Source organism: Oncorhynchus tshawytscha, linkage group LG07 (assembly GCF_018296145.1).
Source record: "Oncorhynchus tshawytscha isolate Ot180627B linkage group LG07, Otsh_v2.0, whole genome shotgun sequence".
In the NCBI taxonomy this organism is placed as follows: domain Eukaryota; kingdom Metazoa; phylum Chordata; class Actinopteri; order Salmoniformes; family Salmonidae; genus Oncorhynchus; species Oncorhynchus tshawytscha.
In genome coordinates this window covers 74,215,185-74,228,201 of record NC_056435.1, presented here as the reverse complement: position 1 = coordinate 74,228,201, position 13,017 = coordinate 74,215,185, and the positions used below count along the sequence as shown (strand labels likewise).

At 47.4% G+C, this 13,017-nt stretch overlaps 1 protein-coding gene across 1 annotated transcript in view; it reads right to left on the bottom strand.

Moving 5' to 3' along the window:
* The window catches only part of LOC112255381 (phosphatase and actin regulator 3), a 79,510-nt gene that overhangs the window by 5,611 nt on the left and 60,882 nt on the right, over positions 1–13,017 (bottom strand). The window lies entirely within an intron of this gene.

Genomic DNA, 13,017 nt, shown 5'->3' with positions numbered 1-13,017 from the left:
TGTGGTGCTGGGGAGCCTTTTTACTACAGTGTAGCAGCATCACCGCGAGGAGGGGGGAGGGTTGTTGCTACGTAGATAGGAAATTCCCACTCACGCTCCAAACGGTGCAAGCCTTGAAAACTGCTGTAGTCAGGGATTCAGCAGGCAGGCAGGCAGGCAGGCGGGCGGCGGGCAGACTGCCCTCCCTTTACCTCCTCTCCACTCCCCTCCCCTCCCCTCCTGATCCAAGACAGAGACTGGGGATTGATTTCAGAAAGGAGTTTCCTTCTACTAACCTTATCTGACAGATTAGATTTCAACACAATGATGTAGATGACATTCCTAAACTCATTTAAAAACAGGCAGACAACCTCGTTATTTACTTGCTATTTGCGGGTTGTTTTACACACTGCAGAATCAACCACTATAGTGCCCTCATACATGTACAGCCTATATCCGGCTCTGATTAGACAGACAAAACCATTATGTTATAACAAGCCACTATGTTATAACCAGTGCTTAATGTGTAAATCGTGAGGTAGCGGAACACATAGTGAGCCAAGAGGGGGGTGATCTGTGGAGTTCTGAGGTACCAGAACACATGAGAGAAAATCACCTTTATAATAAAGCATCATGCATATCATCACATTTGCGTCGTGGCATAGAACAGTAGAGTAGAGGAAGTTGCACACATAGAGAACATTTTTAGTAGCCTAAGGTCCGGGAAAATGTTGGCCTTTTAAAAACGCATTCCATGAAATTCTACATCATTTTTTCATGACTGCAGACTTCGGCAGAATATTTCTTAGTACCTCACAATTGATCGAAATGGCAAGGTACTTTGACACTATTTATTGGGATAAAATCCTCTGTGGCTAAATTATAGGCCTTCTCACGGTGTAGTGGACTATTCTGAATGATTTAATTTCTTTAGACAGCAGTAATACTGTACTTTGGAAAATGTTGAATGTAGGATGTTTGTAAGACGGCTGTAACACCTGTAATTCATGCAATCAGGAGCGAGGAATCGTGTGATTCACCGAGCATAATATGTATTTATATTTTTATTTTACCTTTATTTAACTAGACCCCCTCCAATTTGCATTCCTTTGCGGACGACACAACAGTGGTAGGCTTGATTACCAACAATGACGAGACGGCCTACAGGGAGGAGGTGAGGGCCCTCGGAGTGTGGTGTCAGGAAAATAACCTCACACTCAACGTCAACAAAACTAAGGAGATGATTGTGGACTTCAGGAAACAGCAGAGGGAACACCCCCCTATCCACATCGATGGAACAGTAGTGGAGAGGGTAGCAAGTTTTAAGTTCCTCGGCATACACATCACAGACAAACTGAATTGGTCCACTCACACAGACAGCATTGTGAAGAAGGCGCAGCAGCGCCTCTTCAACCTCAGGAGGCTGAAGAAATTCGGCTTGTCACCAAAAGCACTCACAAACTTCTACAGATGCACAATCGAGAGCATCCTGTCGGGCTGTATCACCGCCTAGTACGGCAACTGCTCTGCCCACAACCGTAAGGCTCTCCAGAGGGTAGTGAGGTCTGCACAACGCATCACCGGGGGCAAACTACCTGCCCTCCAGGACACCTACACCACCCGATGTCACAGGAAGGCCATAAAGATCATCAAGGACAACAACCACCCGAACCACTGCCTGTTCACCCCGCTGTCATCCAGAAGGCGAGGTCAGTACAGGTGCATCAAAGCTGGGACCGAGAGACTGAAAACCAGCTTCTATCTCAAGGCCATCAGACTGTTAAACACCCACCACTAACATTGAGTGGCTGCTGCCAACACACTGACTCAACTCCAGCCACTTTAATAATGGGAATTGATGGGAATTGATGTAAAATATATCACTAGCCACTTTAAACAATGCTACTTAATATAATGTTTACATACCCTACATTATTTATCTCATATGTATATGTATATACTGTACTCTATATCATCTACTGCATCTTTATGTAATACATGTATCACTAGCCACTTTAACTATGCCACTTTGTTTACATACTCATCTCATATGTATATACTGTACTCGATACCATCTACTGCATCTTGCCTATGCCGCTCTGTACCATCACTCATTCATATATCTTTATGTACATATTCTTTATCCCTTTACACTTGTGTGTATAAGGTAGTAGATTTGGAATTGTTAGCTAGATTACTCGTTGGTTATTACTGCATTGTCAGAACTAGAAGCACAAGCATTCCGCTACACTCGCATTAACATCTGCTAACCATGTGTATGTGACAAATAACATTTGATTTGATTTGATTTGCAATCTCTATTGCACTCCACACTGTCCTTTCCCACCTGGACAAAAGGAACACCTATGTGAGAATACTATTCATTGACTACAGCTCAGCATTCAACACCATAGTGCCCTCAAAGTTCATCAATAAGCTAAGGACCCTGGGACTAAACACCTCCCTCTGCAACTGGATCCTGGACTTCCTGACGGGCAGCCCCCAGGTGGTGAGGGTAGGTAACAACACATCTGCCACGCCGATCCTCAACACGGGGCCCTTTAGGGATGTGTGCTCAGTCGCCTCCTGTACTCCCTGTTCACCCACGACTGCATGGCCAGGCACAACTCCAACACCATCATTAAGTTTGTGTTGACACACAGCCGTAGTCCTGATCACTGACAACGATGAGACAGCCAATAGGGAGGAGGTCAGAGACCTGCCCATGTGGTGCCAGGACAACAACCTCTCCCTCAACATGATCAAGACAAAGGAGATGATTGTGGCCTACAGGAAAAGAATATAGCCTCGACATTGACTCTGTACCGGTAGCCCCTGTATATAGCCTCCACATTGACTCTGTACCGGTACCCCCTGTATATAGCCTCCACATTGACTCTGTACCGATACCCCCTGTATATAGCCTCCACATTGACTTTGTACCGGTGCACCCTGTATATAGCCTACACATTGACTCTGTACCAGTACCCCCTGTATATAGCCTCCACATTGACTCTGTACCGGTACCCCTGTATATAGCCTCCACATTGACTCTGTACCGTATATAGCCTCCACATTGACTCTGTATACCCCCTAGCCTCCACATTGACTCTGTACCGGTATCCCTTGTATATAGCCTCCGCATTGACTCTGTACCGGTACCACCTGTATATAGCCTCCACATTGACTCTGTACCGGTACCCCCTGTATATAGCCTCCACATTGACTCTGTACTGGTTCCCCCTGTATATAGCCTCCACATTGACTCTGTACCGGTACCCCCTGTATATAGCCTCCACATTGACTCTGTACCAGTACCCCTGTATATAGCCTCCACATTGACTCTGTACCGGTACCCCTGTATATAGCCTCCACATTGACTCTGTACATTGACCTCTTGACTCTGTACCGTACCCCTGTATATAGCCACCACATTGACTCTGTACCAGTACCCCTGTATATAGCCTCCACATTGACTCTGTACCGGTACCCCCTGTATATAGCCTCCACATTGACTCTGTACCGGTTCCCCCTGTATATAGCCTCCACATTGACTCTGTACCGGTACCCCCTGTATATAGCCTCCACATTGACTCTGTACCGGTACCCCTGTATATAGCCACCACATTGACTCTGTACCAGTACCCCCTGTATATAGCCTCCACATTGACTCTGTACCGGTACCCCCTGTATATAGCCACCACATTGACTCTGTACCAGTACCCCTGTATATAGCCTCCACATTGACTCTGTACCGGTACCCCCTGTATATAGCCTCCACATTGACTCTGTACCGGTACCCCTGTATATAGCCTCCACATTGACTCTGTACCGGTACCCCCTGTATATTGCCTCCACATTGACTCTGTACCAGTACCCCTGTATATAGCCTCCACATTGACTCTGTACCGGTAGCCCCTGTATATAGCCTCCACATTGACTCTGTACCGGTACCCCCTGTATATAGCCACCACATTGACTCTGTACCAGTACCCCTGTATATAGCCTCCACATTGACTCTGTACCGGTAGCCCCTGTATATAGCCTCCACATTGACTCTGTACCGGTACCCCTGTATATAGCCTCCACATTGACTCTGTACCGATACCCCCTGTATATAGCCTCCACATTGACTTTGTACCGGTGCACCCTGTATATAGCCTACACATTGACTCTGTACCAGTACCCCCTGTATATAGCCTCCACATTGACTCTGTACCGGTACCCCTGTATATAGCCTCCACATTGACTCTGTACCGGTATCCCTTGTATATAGCCTCCACATTGACTCTGTACCGGTACCCCTGTATATAGCCTCCACATTGACTCTGTACTATCCCTGTATATAGCCTCCGCATTGACTCTGTACCGGTACCACCTGTATATAGCCTCCACATTGACTCTGTACCGGTACCCCCTGTATATAGCCTCCACATTGACTCTGTACTGGTTCCCCCTGTATATAGCCTACACATTGACTCTGTACCGGTACCCCCTGTATATAGCCTCCACATTGACTCTGTACCAGTACCCCTGTATATAGCCTCCACATTGACTCTGTACCGGTACCCCCTGTATATAGCCTCCACATTGACTCTGTACCGGTACCCCCTGTATATAGCCTCCACATTGACTCTGTACCGGTACCCCTGTATATAGCCACCACATTGACTCTGTACCAGTACCCCTGTATATAGCCTCCACATTGACTCTGTACCGGTACCCCCTGTATATAGCCTCCACATTGACTCTGTACCGGTTCCCCCTGTATATAGCCTCCACATTGACTCTGTACCGGTACCCCTGTATATAGCCTCCACATTGACTCTGTACCGGTACCCCCTGTATATAGCCTCCACATTGACTCTGTACCGGTACCCCCTGTATATAGCCTCCACATTGACTCTGTACCGGTACCCCCTGTATATTGCCTCCACATTGACTCTGTACGGTACCCCCTGTATATAGCCTCCACATTGACTCTGTACCGGTACCCCTGTATATAGCCACCACATTGACTCTGTACCAGTACCCCTGTATATAGCCTCCACATTGACTCTGTACCCCCCTGTGTATAGCCTCCACATTGACTCTGTACCGGTATGTATATAGCCTCCACATTGACTCTGTACCGGTACCCCCTGTATATAGCCTCCACATTGACTCTGTAACACCCCTGTATATAGCCTCCACATTGACTCTGTACCGGTTCCCCCTGTATATAGCATTGACTCTGTACCGGTACCCCTGTATATAGCCTCCACATTGACTCTGTACCGGTACCCCTGTATATAGCCTCCACATTGACTCTGTACCGGTACCCCCTGTATATAGCCTCCACATTGACTCTGTACCGGTACCCCCTGTATATAGCCTCCACATTGACTCTGTACCGGTACTGTACCCCCTGTATATAGCCTCCACATTGACTCTGTACCGGTACCCCCTGTATATAGCCTCCACATTGACTCTGTACCGGTACCCCCTGTATATAGCCTCCACATTGACTCTGTACCGGTACCCCCTGTATTTCGCACCGCCATTGTTATTTACTGCTGATCTAAGTAAGCATTTCACAGTAAGGTAATACCTGTTGTATTCGGCGCATGTGATAAATGTATTTTATTTTTTATTTTGAATAAAATCGCAAACCGCTTTTTTTTGTTCAAGCCCTCAAGAACTGTTGTCCTCTAAAGGTGATAATCTGTTGTTTTTTTGTTTTGTTTTTTCATTGGCTGTCCAGTATCCAGACGACCGGTCCCTAGAGCTTCCTGCTAATGTCTTTACGTAACGTGTTGAGGCAGCGGAGGAGAATGACAGGCTCAGCTAAAGGTGTTGCAGAACTGTGAAGCACCTTTTTCCTTTTCCGGCTGTTTTTACCGTCCCTGTAACAGTCGCTTCTGCTGAGAGATCATTTAATAAACTAAAATCCCTAATGAACTACCTATGAAGCATCAGGTATGAGCTTAAGAACACCTGAGTAGGTTCCTGAGTTGGCACTGGCGCCGTTGTATCCTTGACAACCACCACATTACATCACCCATATCCCCTGATACTTTCAATCAGTTAAAGGCACTATAACAGTCACATTCCTGAAGCCCAAGAAACAAACACTTATCTTCCTAGAACATATGGAAATTAAAAAAGGTTTATGAAGGACTTTTTGAAGGGGCTACTGTCAAAATGATCAATTATAGACATCGATGACATGTGCATTTTCAGTGTAGTTGTCACATCTTTAGATCTCCCCTCTCTAAATATGTAATGGATATTTCCATCTCTGTCCATGAAACCGCTTGTTTGTGCGGTGACAATTTTAAAAATGTGTTTTCCAGCAGATAGCATTTTGGAACATTCTAGACCACATTGCTGCGAAGAAATGTGCAGAAATATTAGTTGATCAACATTGTAAACATTCTGCTCCGTTCCATCAGCCTTATGAATGGATATGGTGCCTCCACTACTACCTTGATACGCATCCTGGGGATTAAGAAGTGAGTGTATGCAATGCCCACTAAAAAATAAATGGGTCTATTGCGTATAGCTGCATATACCATCCAACACACCACTGATAAGGCCGCATGGGGGGTTGTTGGATTGCTGGATGATGTTTCAGGTCACCAGGGAGGATTCCACACATAGTCTCTCAGAAGAATATACAGTGGGGCAAAAAAGTATTTAGTCAGCCACCAATTGTGCAAGTTCTCCCACTTAAAACGATGAGAGAGGCCTGTAATATTCATCATAGGTACACTTTCTCAAAATGAGATTTTTTTTTCTCCAGAAAATCACATTGTAGGATTTCTAATGAATTTATTTGCAAATTTTGGTGGAAAATAAGTATTTGGTCAATAACAAAAGTTTATCTCAATACTTTGTTATATACCCTTTGTTGGTAATGACAGAGGTCAAATGTTTTCTGTAAGTCTTCACAAGGTTTTCACACACTGTTGCTGGTATTTTGGCCCATTCTTCCATGCAGATCTCCTCTAGAGCAGTGATGTTTTGGGGCTGTTGCTGGGCAACACAGACTTTCAACTCCCTCCAAAGATTTTCTATGGGGTTGAGATCTGAAAACAGGCTAGGCCACTCCAGGACCTTGAAATGCTTCTTACGAAGCCACTCCTTCATTGCCCAGGCGGTGTGTTTGGGATCATTCTCATGCTGAAAGACCCAGCCACGTTTCATCTTCAATGCCCTTGCTGATGGAAGGAGGTTTTCACTCAAAATCTCATGATACATGGCCCCATTCATTCTTTCCTTTACACGGATCAGTCGTGCTGGTCCCTTTGCAGAAAAACAGCCCCAAAGCATGATGTTTCCACCCCCATGCTTCACAGTAGGTATGGTGTTCTTTGGATGCAACTCGCCATTCTTTGTCCTCCAAACACAACGAGTTGAGTTTTTACCAAAAAGTTCTATTTTGGTTTCATCTGACCATATGACATTCTCCCAATCTTCTTCTGGATCATCCAAATGCTCTCTAGCAAACTTCAGACGGGCCTGGACATGTACTGGCTTAAGCAGGGGGACACGTCTGGCACTGCAGGATTTGAGTCCCTGGCGGCGTAGTGTGTTACTGATGGTAGGCTTTGTTACTTCGGTCCCAGCTCTCTGCAGGTCATTCACTAGGTCCCAGCCTGGTGCAGGTCTACAATTTTGCTTCTGGTGTCCTTTGACAGCTCTTTGGTCTTGGCCATAGTGGAGTTTGGAGTGTGACTGTTTGAGGTTGTGGACAGGTGTCTTTTATACTGATAACAAGTTCAAACAGGTGCCATTAATACAGGTAAAGAGTGGAGGACAGAGGAGCCTCTTAATTAAAGAAGAAGTTACAGGTCTGTGAGAGACAGAAATCTTGCTTGTTTGTAGGTGACCAAATACTTATTTTCCACCATAATTTGCAAAAAAAATCATTAAAAATCCTACAATGTGATTTTCTGGATTTTTTTTCTTCTCATTTTGTCTGTCCTAGTTGAAGTGTACATATGATGAAAATTACAGGCCTCTCTCATCTTTTTGGGTAGTAGGCCTGCCATACAGGCCTACTACCCAGGCTGTATGGCTGACCTACTACCCAGGCTGTATGGCAGGCCTACTACCCAGGCTGTATGGCAGGCCTACTACCCAGGCTATATGGCAGGCCTACTACCCAGGCTGTATGGCAGGTCTACTATCCAGGCTATATGGCAGACCTACTACCCGGGCTGTATGGCAGACCTACTACCCGGGCTGTATGGCAGGCCTACTACCCAGGCTATATGGCAGGCCTACTACCCAGGCTGTATGGCAGGCCTACTACCCAGGCTGTATGGCAGGCCTACTACCCAGGCTGTATGGCAGGTCTACTACCCAGGCTGTATGGCAGACCTACTACCCAGGCTGTATGGCAGGCCTACTACCCAGGCTGTATGGCAGGCCTACTACCCAGGCTGTATGGCAGACCTACTACCCAGGCTGTATGGCAGGCCTACTACCCAGGCTGTATGGCAGACCTACTACCCAGGCGGTATGGCTGACCTACTACCCAGGCTGTATGGCAGGCCTACTACCCAGGCGGTATGGCAGGCCTGGGTAGTAGGCCTGTTTTGGGAATAGTCCCAAAACTAAATAAACACCCGCCTGAAACTCTAGGCAGGCCAGACCAAAGATTATCAAATAGAGTTGGATTCCAGGGCCTCTGCTACCCTATGCTGAACACAAACCTAAAGCACACGCTGGCAAACACACTGTACACATCAGTATACAGCACACTGGTAAACACACTGTCATATCAGTATACAGCACACTGGTAAACACACTGTCACATCAGTATACAGCACACTGGTAAACACACTGTCATATCAGTATACAGCACACTGGTAAACACACTGTCATATCAGTATACAGCACACTGGTAAACACACTGTCATATCAGTATACAGCACACTGGTAAACACACTGTCATATCAGTATACAGCACACTGGTAAACACACTGTCATATCAGTATACAGCACACTGGTAAACACACTGTCATAAATACAGCACTGGTAAACACACTGTACACATCAGTATACAGCACACTGGTAAACACACTGTCACATCAGTATACAGCACACTGGTAAACACACTGTCATATCAGTATACAGCACACTGGTAAACACACTGTCACATCAGTATACAGCACACTGGTAAACACACTGTCATATCAGTATACAGCACACTGGTAAACACACTGTCACATCAGTATACAGCACACTGGTAAACACACTGTCACATCAGTATACAGCACACTGGTAAACACACTGTCATATCAGTATACAGCACACTGGTAAACACACTGTCATATCAGTATACAGCACACTGGTAAACACACTGTCACATCAGTATACAGCACACTGGTAAACACACTGGACACACTGTATACAGCACACTGGTAAACACACTGGACACATCAGTATACAGCACACTGGTAAACACACTGTCATATCAGTATACAGCACACTGGTAAACACACTGTCATATCAGTATACAGCACACTGGTAAACACACTGTCATATCAGTATACAGCACACTGGTAAACACACTGTCACATCAGTATACAGCACACTGGTAAACACACTGTCATATCAGTATACAGCACACTGGTAAACACACTGTCATATCAGTATACAGCACACTGGTAAACACACTGTCATATCAGTATACAGCACACTGGTAAACACACTGTCATATCAGTATACAGCACACTGGTAAACACACTGTACACATCAGTATACAGCACACTGGTAAACACACTGTCATATCAGTATACAGCACACTGGTAAACACACTGTCACATCAGTATACAGCACACTGGTAAACACACTGTCACATCAGTATACAGCACACTGGTAAACACACTGTACACATCAGTATACAGCACACTGGTAAACACACTGTCACATCAGTATACAGCACACTGGTAAACACACTGTCACATCAGTATACAGCACACTGGTAAACACACTGTACACATCAGTATACAGCACACTGGTAAACACACTGTCATATCAGTATACAGCACACTGGTAAACACACTGTCACATCAGTATACAGCACACTGGTAAACACACTGTCACATCAGTATACAGCACACTGGTAAACACACTGTCATATCAGTATACAGCACACTGGTAAACACACTGTCATATCAGTATACAGCACACTGGTAAACACACTGGACACAGCACACTGGTAAACACACTGGACACAGCACACTGGTAAACACACTGTCACATCGGTGTACAGCACACGGGAAAAACATGGCCTCTGGTATATAGACTACATGACCAAAAGTATGTGGACACCAGCGCGTCGAACATCTCATTCCAAAATCATGGGCATTAATATGGAGTTGGTCCCCCCTTTGCTGCTATAACAGGCTCCCCTCTTCTGGGAAGGCTTTCTACTAGATGTTGGAATATTGCTGTGGGGACTTGCTTCCATTCAGCCACAAGAGCATTAGTGAGGTCGGGCACTGATGTTGGGCGATTAGTCCTGACTCACAGTTGACGTTCCTATTCATCCCAAAGGGTTTCCATGAGGTTGAGGTCAGGGATCTGTCCAGAGAATGCATTTCCACTGCTCCAGAGTCCAATGGCCGTGAGCTTTACACCACTCCAGCCGACGCTTGGCATTGCACATGTTGATCTTAGGCTTGTGTGCGGCTGCTCTGCCATGGAAACCCATTTAATGAAGCTCCCGACAAACAGTTATTGTACTGACGTTCCAGAGGAAGTTTAGATTTTTATGTGCTATGCGCTTCAGCACTCGCCGGTGTTGTTCTGTGAGCTTGTGTGGCCTACCACTTCACGGCTGAGCCGTTGTTGCTCCTAGACATTACCACTTCACAATAACAACACTTACAGTTAACCGGGGCAGCTTTAGCAGGGTAGAAATTTGACTAACTGACTTGTTGGAAAGGTGGCATCCTATGACGGTGACACATTGAAAGTCACTGAGCTCTTCAGTACGGGCCATTCTACTGCCAATGTTTGTCTATGGAGATTACATGGCTGTGAGCTCGATTTTATACACCTGTCAGCCGGCCGGCCGGCCGGCTGGCCACGCACGCACGCACGCACGCACGCACGCACACACACACACACACACACACACACACACACACACACACACACACACACACACACACACACACACACACACACACACACACACACACACACACACACACACAGTAGCAGGCTGTGTGTTGATGACTGCATCATCTCCTTCTGTCACGCTCTCTGAATAGAACTCATTTCTACATATAGAACAAAACTGCTAATTAAAACAGATGGAAATAAAAACAAGTCTGTCCTGGCAGAGAGAGGTACCCCTGGGGCACACCAGGATGTCCCTGTCCTGGCAGAGAGAGGTAACCCTGGGGCACACCAGGATGTCCCTGTCCTGGCAGAGAGAGGTACCCCTGGGGCACACCAGGATGTCCCTGTCCTGGCAGAGAGAGGTACCCCTGGGGCACACCAGGATGTCCCTGTCCAGACAGAGAGAGGTAACCCTGGGGCACACCAGGATGTCCCTGTCCTGGCAGAGAGAGGTAACCCTGGGGCACACCAGGATGTCCCTGTCCTGGCAGAGAGAGGTACCCCTGGGGCACACCAGGATGTCCCTGTCCTGGCAGAGAGAGGTACCCCTGGGGCACACCAGGATGTCCCTGTCCTGGCAGAGAGGGTAACCCTGGGGCACACCAGGATGTCCCTGTCCTGGCAGAGAGAGGTAACCCTGGGGCACACCAGGATGTCCCTGTCCTGGCAGAGAGAGGTACCCCTGGGGCACACCAGGATGTCCCTGTCCTGGCAGAGAGAGGTACCCCTGGGGCACACCAGGATGTCCCTGTCCTGGCAGAGAGAGGTAACCCTGGGGCACACCAGGATGTCCCTGTCCTGGCAGAGAGAGGTAACCCTGGGGCACACCAGGATGTCCCTGTCCTGGCAGAGAGAGGTACCCCTGGGGCACACCAGGATGTCCCTGTCCTGGCAGAGAGAGGTACCCCTGGGGCACACCAGGATGTCCCTGTCCTGGCAGAGAGAGGTACCCCTGGGGCACACCAGGATGTCCCTGTCCTGGCAGAGAGCGGTACCCCTGGGGCACACCAGGATGTCCCTGTCCTGGCAGAGAGAGGTACCCCTGGGGCACACCAGGATGTCCCTGTCCTGGCAGAGAGAGGTACCCCTGGGGCACACCAGGATGTCCCTGTCCTGGCAGAGAGCGGTACCCCTGGGGCACACCAGGATGTCCCTGTCCTGGCAGAGAGAGGTAACCCTGGGGCACACCAGGATGTCCCTGTCCTGACAGAGAGAGGTACCCCTGGGGCACACCAGGATGTCCCTGTCCAGACAGAGAGTGGTCTATATAAAAGCCCAATGTCTGTCCCTGCCATGTCCCTGTCCAGACAGAGACACATAGAGTAGGACACCTGTGGTACTGAACAAAAATACAACAGCCATTTTCAGCTGTGACGAGGACACCACATGGTAGGGACCATTGAGACGTCTACACACACTCTGCACCAGGAGGGGGGAGGTTTCCACGTGCTTATTGGGACATGATATATCATAGAAACATAGAAACTAGAATCATCCAGAAAAGCATAAATGATGATGCTTCTACAGAGTTGCATTATCTCAGGAAGGAAAGGTTGACTCTGTAACACAGGGACAATGACAGGGCAGCAACCACACCCACAATGCTGTTCTGTCCCTGCCTCTCCTCTGTCAGTCTACAGAGTTCCTGGTAATTTGGAGCATCTCCTCTGCTTGTCAGCGCCAAGGACTTCCCTCCCAGAACAGAGCAGCGCTAATTCAGTGTAGCGAAGAGGCGGGAAGGAGACGGAGCGAGGACGAGTATAGGAGTTGGCGTCAAAGTCCTGACATGGCCTAGTTACACGCTATACCGGACAGAGAGACACAGAGACAGAGACACTGGATCAGAGTACAAACACAAACTGAACTACCTCCTCTGTATGAGTCTATGGTCCTGTATTTGTTTTGAAGTAGACT